General features: G+C 41.3%; 1 pseudogene; it reads left to right on the plus strand.

Moving 5' to 3' along the window:
* The first annotated feature begins 2412 nt into the window (after positions 1 to 2412).
* Positions 2413 to 3806, plus strand: LOC114221667 (aldehyde dehydrogenase, mitochondrial pseudogene; annotated as a pseudogene).
* Positions 3807 to 8410: the final 4604 nt, after the last annotated feature.

The raw sequence follows: 8410 nt of genomic DNA on the forward strand, positions 1-8410 counted from the left end.
GAGGGGAACACTCCAAGGTTCAAGTTCACACAGGACTGGGAGTAGTCCCTATTTCCATTAGCCAGAATGGAAAAACCTCAAAATTTGCATGGCAATAGGTAGAATACCCAGAAGAATTTTGCTTCAGTAGTGGGGGAAAAATAAGCTCTAGATTAAACATGCTGGCTCTGTCCAACAAAGATGAAGAGCAAGAACCAAAAGGATTAAGCTGCAATCAAGTAACTTAGCTATGTTCCAGAACAAAGCTCAAGATCTTTATAGGATCACAAAAATATCCAATACCCAACAAGATAACAATCACAATGTCTGACACCCAATGTAAAGAAGCAGGAAAATGAGACCTACAATGAGAAAAATCAAGAAAAACAACCCCAGAAATGATACAGTTGATATAATTATTAAACAAGGACATTAAAACTACTGTAACCATATTCCATATATTCAATAAGCTGGAGGAAAAGCTGAACATGTGAAGAACACATAGAAATTATACATATGACTCAAATCAGAAGAAATCTGTAACTCCGAGATGAAAAATACACTGGATTGAATTAACAGCAACGAGACATTATAAAAGGACAGATAAATAAAGACAATTTTTTGAGCCTTTGGCTCAGTTCAGGATCTTGGGGTCCTGGGATCAAGCCCCACATTGGTCTCTGTGTTCAGCAGGGAGTCTGCTTCTCCTCCTCCTTCTTCTGCCCCTGACCACCCCTCACTCACTCTGTCTCTTTCTATCTTGAAAAATAAAAAAAGAAGCCAGAGAAAAAGGTACACTACATACAGAGAAACTAAAATAAACACAGCAAATTTTTCTTCGGAAACGATATAGGACAGAAGAAAGTAAAGTAACATCTTCAAAATAGCAGAGAAAAAAAAAACTGTCAACACAGAATTCCATACCCCCAAAAAAGAAGGTGAAATACTTTGTGAGATGTACAAAAGCTAAAAACTCCACACAAGTAGATTTAAGCTACAAAAAATATTAAAGGAAGTACTTTAGGCAGATGAAAAATTATACCAAATAGAAATCTTAGCTACAGAAAAGAAAGAGCACTGGAAATGATAAATGTGAGTGAATATAAGACTTTTTCTTATTTAAATCTCTTATTTAAAAGATAATGGGGAGCGCCTGGGTGGCTCAGTAGGTTAAGCGTCTGTCTGCCTTTGGCTCAGGTCATGATCCCAGGGTCTTGGGATCAAGTCCCACATCAGGCTCCCTGCTCAGCGGGGAGTCTGCTTCTCCCTCTAACCCTCCCCCCTGCTCGCTCGCGCTCTCCCTCATGCTCTCTCTCTCAAATAAACAAATAAAATCTTTTTAAAAAAATGATAATGGATTGGCGCACCAGGGTGGCTCAGTTGGTTAAGCGTCCGCCTTCGGCTCAGGTCATGATATCAGGGTCCTGGAATCAAGCCCTGCTTTGGGCTTTCTGCTCAGTGGGAAGCCTGCTTCTCCCTCTCCCTCTGCCTACCACTCTCCCTACTTGTGCTCTCTGTCACATAAATAAATAAAATCTTTAAAAAAAATACATAAAAATTGCTCTATTAAAAAAAGATAATGGATCATTTAAAGGAAAAATAATAATATGTTGTAGCATTTATACACAGAATAAAATATATGACAATAATAGTACAGAGGCTGGGAAGAGAGAGATGGAAGCATAATTGTAAGGGTCCATACTACACATGAAGTGTATAATTTCATTTGAAAGTAGACTGGTAAGTTAAAAATGTATGCTATAAATCTAAAAAAAAAACACTGAAATATATATATACACCTACATAGTCACATAAGGTTTATAGCTAATAAGCCCAAGAAAGGTGATAAAATGGAATCATAAAAAATACTTAATCTAAAAATAAAGCAGAAAAGGAGGAAAAGGGGAACAAAGAACAGACAAGACAAAAAGGAAACAAATAACAGTTTGGTATATTAAATCAAGCCGTATCAATAGTCATGATAAATGAAAATGGTCTAAATATCCCAATTAAAAGGCAGAGATTACTCGGTTGAGTTAAAAAGCCAGGCCTAGCTATCTGTAGTCTACAAAAAACCACTTTAAATATAAAGACACGAGGCCAGCCGGCCGCCGGGCACACACCGTCCTGCACGCCCGCGCCCTCTGCAACACGTTGCGCGCCGCTGCGCTCGCCGCCGCTGGCCTCGGGCCCCGCCTGGGCCGCCGTCTCCTGTCGGCCGCCACCACCCGGGCGGTGCCGGCCCCCAACCAGCAGCCTGAAGTCTTCTACAACCAGATCTTCATAAACAATGAGTGGCATGATGCTGTCAGCAAGAAAACATTCCCCACCATCAATCCATCCACCGGAGAAGTCATCCATCAGGTAGCCGAAGGAGACAAGGAAGACGTGGACAGGGCAGTAAAGGCTGCCCGGGCCGCCTTCCAGCGGGGCTCACCCTGGCGCCGCATGGATGCGTCTGACAGGGCCGCCTGCTGAACCGCCTGGCTGATCTGATTGAGCGGGACCGGACCTACCTAGCAGCCTTGGAGACCCTGGATAACGGCAAGCCCTATGTCATCTCCTACCGGGTGGATCTGGACATGGTTCTCAAATGCATCCGTTATTACGCTGGCTGGGCTGATAAGTACCACGGGAAAACTATTCCCATCGACGGGGACTTCTTCAGCTATACCCGCCATGAACCCGTCGGGGTGTGCGGGCAGATCATTCCGTGGAACTTCCCGCTCCTGATGCAAGCCTGGAAACTCGGCCCAGCCCTGGCGACCGGAAATGTGGTTGTGATGAAGGTAGCTGAGCAGACTCCACTGACTGCCCTCTATGTGGCCAACCTGATTAAGGAGGCTGGCTTTCCCCCTGGCGTGGTCAATATTATTCCTGGATTTGGCCCCACAGCTGGGGCCGCCATCACCTCCCATGAGGATGTGGACAAAGTGGCCTTCACAGGCTCCACCGAGGTTGGCCGCCTAGTCCAGGTTGCCACAGGGAGCAGTAACCTCAAGAGAGTGACCCTGGAGCTGGGGGGAAAGAGCCCCAATATCATCATGTCAGATGCAGATATGAACTGGGCTGTGGAGCAGGCCCACTTCGCCCTGTTCTTCAACCAGGGCCAGTGCTGCTGTGCGGGCTCCCGGACCTTTGTGCAAGAAGATGTGTACGCCGAGTTTGTGGAGAGGAGCGTTGCCCGGGCCAAGTCTCGTGTGGTCGGGAACCCCTTTGACAGCCAGACTGAGCAGGGGCCGCAGGTGGATGAAACTCAGTTTAAGAAGATCCTTGGTTATATCAAATCTGGGAAGGAGGAGGGGGCGAAGCTGCTGTGTGGTGGAGGGGCGGCTGCTGACCGTGGCTACTTCATCCAGCCCACCGTGTTCGGAGATGTGCAAGACAGCATGACTATCGCCAGGGAGGAGATCTTTGGGCCAGTGATGCAGATCCTGAAGTTCAAGACCATAGAGGAAGTCATTGGGAGAGCCAACAATTCCAACTATGGGCTGGCTGCAGCTGTCTTCACCAAGGACTTGGACAAGGCCAATTATCTGTCCCAAGCCCTCCAGGCTGGCACTGTGTGGGTCAACTACTATGATGTGTTTGGGGCCCAGTCCCCATTCGGTGGCTACAAGATGTCCGGGAGCGGCCGGGAGCTAGCAGAGTATGGGCCGCAGGCATACACCGAAGTGAAAACCGTCAAGGTCAAAGTGCCTCAGAAGAACTCTCCTGAAGAACTGTGCCGACTCCTGGCGGAGGTTGACATCAGCAGCAAAACCAAGAAAAATGACACTTGTACACTAGAAGTCTCGAAAGAGAAATTCTCTCACAAAATCTCTTGATCAAGAAAGTCTCAGGGGCGCCTGGGTGGCTCAGTTGGTTAAGCGACTGCCTTCGGCTCAGGTCATGATCCCGGAGTCCCGGGATCGAGTCCCGCATCGGGCTCCCTGCTCAGCGGGGAGTCTGCTGCTTCCTCTGACCTTCTTCCCTCTCGTGCTCTCTCTCTACCGTTCTCTCTCTCTCAATAAATAAATAAATAAATAAAATCTTTAAAAAAAAAAAAAATAAATATAAAGACACGATTATATTAAAAGTAAAAGGATGGGAAAAGTACTATGATAACACTAATCAAAAGAAAGATGGAGTGGCTATATTAACATCAGTTGAGCAGATTTCAGAGCAAAGAATATTAATATTATTAATTAATTGTCATTTAATAATAATAAAGGTCAATTCTTCAAGAGGACATAACAATTCTAATGTTTATGCACCTTCCAGTGTGTTTTTTCCACACCACTAGGAATTCTCTGACACCAGCCGGTTATCCTACAGTTCAGCTCAATTCAACTGTCTATCAGAGATAATGTCAGAGCCCACAGGTTAAGGGCCTAGTCCCATGAGATTGGCTTCCCGAAACACAGTCTTTAGACACAATCTAGGTTTTTGACCAATAGGCTATAAATCAGAAGTTCCTATGACCTCCTCCTTGGGTTCAATTAATTTGCTAGAACAGCTCACAAAACTCAGCGAAGCATTTCACTGACTAGATTACTGCTGTATTATAAAAGGATAGAACTCAGGAACAGCCAGATGGAAGAGATGCATAGGGCAAGGTATGGGGAAAGGAGCATAAAGCTTCTATGCCTTCTCTGAGTGTGCCACTCTCCCAGTACCCACATGTGTTCACCAACCGGGAAGCCCTCCCAACCTCATCCTTTTGGGTTTTTATGGAGGCTTCATTACATTGGCACGATTAATTAAATCACCAGCTATTGGCAACTGATTCAACCTCCAGCCCTTTCCCCTCCCCCGAGTCAGTGGGAACTTTCAGTCCCACCCTCCCAATTCACAGTGTTGGTTCCCTTGACAACCCATCCATAGGTCACCCAGGGACTTTCCAAAAGTTGCCTCATTAACATAACAATAAACACCTTCATGGCTCTCATCACTTAGGAAATTCCAAGGGTTTTATTACTTCTGTGCTGGGAGGAGCAGGGACAAAAACCAAATGTATATTTCTTATTGTAAATCATAGTGTCACAATCTAATTACAGCTTCAAAGTACCAAAACGGATAGAATTGCAAGAACATAGGACAAATTCACAATCATAGAGATTTCAATGCCTCTCAATAATTGATAGAACAGGTAGACAGAAAATCAGTAAGACTACTGTAGCCTTCAATGCTGCTAACCCACTAGACCTAATTGACATCATAGAGCATTAAAACCAACAATAGAAAACACATCTTTTTCAGATGCATGCAGAACACTTACAAACTATATTCTGGGCCATAAAACAAATGTCAGTAAATTTAAAAGGATTCACATAATACAAAGTATGTTTGTTGATCACAGTGGAATTAAATTATAAATTGGTAATAGATATCTAGATAATCCCTAAAATGTTTGAAAATTAAATAACCCATGTCTAAATCACCCATGGGGAGATGAACCATGAGAGATGATGGACTCTGAAAAAACAAACTGAGGGTTCTAAAGGGGAGGGGGTTGGGAGGATGGGTTAGCCTGGTGATGGGTATTAAAGAGGGCACGTTCTGCATGGAGCACTGGGTGTTATATGCAAATAATGAATCATGGAACACTACATCAAAAAAAAATTAATTAAAAAAAAATAAATCACCCATGGGTTAAAGAGGAAATTTGAACTTAAAATGAAAGCATAGCATACTAGAATTCATGAAGGGAACTTAAATACTTAGGGGGGTACTTAATACTTGAGGGGAAATTTATAGCACTTAACACCTACATTAAAAGGAAGGGTCATTAACTGATGACTTCAGTTTGTACTTTAAACTAGAAAAAGCAAATTCAGAGTAGGTATAAGAAAGGAAATAAAGGGAATCAAAGAAATAGAGAAAAGCAATGAAACCAAAAGATGGTTTGTTGAGCAGATCAGTACAATCTCTAGCCTGATTGACCAGGAGAAAAGGCACAAATTACCAAGAAATGAGAGAGGGAACATTACTATAGGTTCTACAGATAGATAATAAGAGAATATTATATGACAAAATTCAACAATTTAGATGGAATGGACAATTTTTTTTTAAAGATTTTATTTATTTATTTGAGAGAGAGCATGAGCAGTGGGGAGGAGCAGAGGCAGAGGGAGAAGGAGAAGCAGACTCCCCGCTGAGCAGGGCCCCGTGGGACTTGGTCCCAGGCCCACCCCCCAGGTCCCCAAAATGGACACATTTTTTAGAAGACAAACTACCAAAGCTCACTCAAGAAAAATAGAATGTAAAATTTTACATTTCCAAAATGGAAAACATTTTAGCAGTTTCTTTAAAAGTTAAACATCTACCATATGACCCAATCATTTCACTCTTAGGAATTTATTCAAAAGAAATGAATTTGGTCTAAAACTTGTACCAAATGTAGTAATTATATTTGTGAAAGCCCTAAATGGGAAACAATATCAAAAGGTGAATGGGTAAACAAATGTGGTATATCCATACAGTGTGATACTATTCAATTTAAAAAAATAAGGAATGAACTATTGGTATGTGCTGTAACATGAATGTGAATCTCTAAGTGAAAGCTAAACAAAGCACACACTATAAATTTATTTATATAAAATTCTAGAAAATGTAATTAACTTATTGTGACAGAAAACAGGTTATGGATTACCTGGGAATGGAGGGATGGAAAGAAGGAATTACAAAGAGGCATGAGCATTTTGGGGTGATAGAACTGTCCATTACCTTGTCTTATTATTTTGTGGGTGTATACAACACAAAATTAATTACTGTATACTTCAAATACATGCAGTTTATTGTATGTTGATTATACCTCAATTAAGCTGTCATAAATTTTTTTTTAAGTGAAGGCAAAATGAAAACATGTTGGACAATCAAAAGCACAATTTGTCATGATCAGACCAACACTGTAAGACATGCCAAAGGAAATTTCTTCAGCCTGAAGGAAAATTATACCAGAAACCCAGATCTATAAAAAAGGAATGAAGAGCATCAAAAAATAACTATATGGGTAAGTAAAAATATTTTTCTCATGTTTAAATTTTTTTAAAAGATAATTTTTAAAAAAGAAAATAAGTAAATTTTTTAAAAAAGATAATTGATGGGGCGCCTGGGTGGCTCAGTCGTTAAGCATCTGCCTTCGGCTCAGGTCATGGTCCCGGGGTCCTGGGATCGAGCCCCACATCGGGCTCCCTGCTCCGCGGGAAGCCTGCTTCTCCCTCTCCCACTCCCTCTGCCTCTGCCTCTAATATCAGTCAAAGTGGACTTCAAGTCAAGGAATATGGCGGCAAAGAGGGACATTACATAATAATAAAAGGGTGAATTATTAAGAAGACAACAATCCTAAATCATGCAGAGCTCAAAATGAAGCAAAAATTGACAAAACTAAAAGGGGGAAATAGACAAGTCCACAATTACGGTTGATTTCAACACTCTTTTCCAGTAATTGATAGAACAGAACAGAAAATCAGCAAAGATCTAGACGACTTGAACAACAGTATAAACCAAACTGATCTCATTGAACTTTATTGAACACCATATCCAACAACTGCAGAATACTATTGTTAAATAACAAAAATTGAACCAAGTAAATTTTAAAGATCTAATTGGCTTTACTGAACCATTCATGAATTGGCAGCATCCCATCTGGCAAGTAGAGGATAGCTCCAAAGGGCTACAGAAAAGGAAAGGTTTTTAAAGGGAGGACAAGGAAGTCATAAACAGGAAAAAGGATTATTTCGGGTGATGTCACCTGCCTTTGGGGAACAAAAGGATCTTATTAGGTGGATTGCTTCATCTTCCTTTGGGGATTGGGGAGGGCCCATGTGACGGATTACCTTATTGGTGCTGACCAGAAAATTCCTGACAGGTTAAAACTACATTTCTGGGGGAAGTTGAAACTGCAATTAAGTTAAGCATTACACTCTGGTTTGTTGATGTGGCCTAGCATAAATGACTCCCTTTTGGGCCTGTGATTTTCTTTTTAACACTACTCAAGTGCCCTTAAAACATTCACTATGATCACTATGATAGGCCATAGTCTGGCCCGTAAAACAAGTCTCAATAAATTCTAGAGTTAAACTCATACAGAGTACTTAGGACCCTTATGGAACTAAATCTGAAAATAACAAAATGATATCTGGAGAATCCCCAAATATTTAGAAATTATACATACTTTTATGTAATCCACGGTTCAAAGAAGAAATCACAAGTGAAATTAGAAAATGTTTTAACTGAATGATAATGAAAACATCAAAATTTGTGGGATGCAGCTAAAGCATGCTTAGAGAGAAACAGACAGCTTTAAATGCTTTTATCATAAAAGAAAGGTCTAAAATCAGTGACATAAGCTTTCGTGTTAAGCAACTAGCAAATTTAATCCAGATAAGTAAAATGAAGGAAATAATGAGCAGAAAACAATGAAACAGAAAACGAACATACAATAGAG

This window comes from Eumetopias jubatus, unplaced genomic scaffold, assembly GCF_037043125.1.
Source record: "Eumetopias jubatus isolate StellerSeaLion01/CBP00866 unplaced genomic scaffold, mEumJub1_p1.0 scaffold_8, whole genome shotgun sequence".
NCBI classification, from domain to species: domain Eukaryota; kingdom Metazoa; phylum Chordata; class Mammalia; order Carnivora; family Otariidae; genus Eumetopias; species Eumetopias jubatus.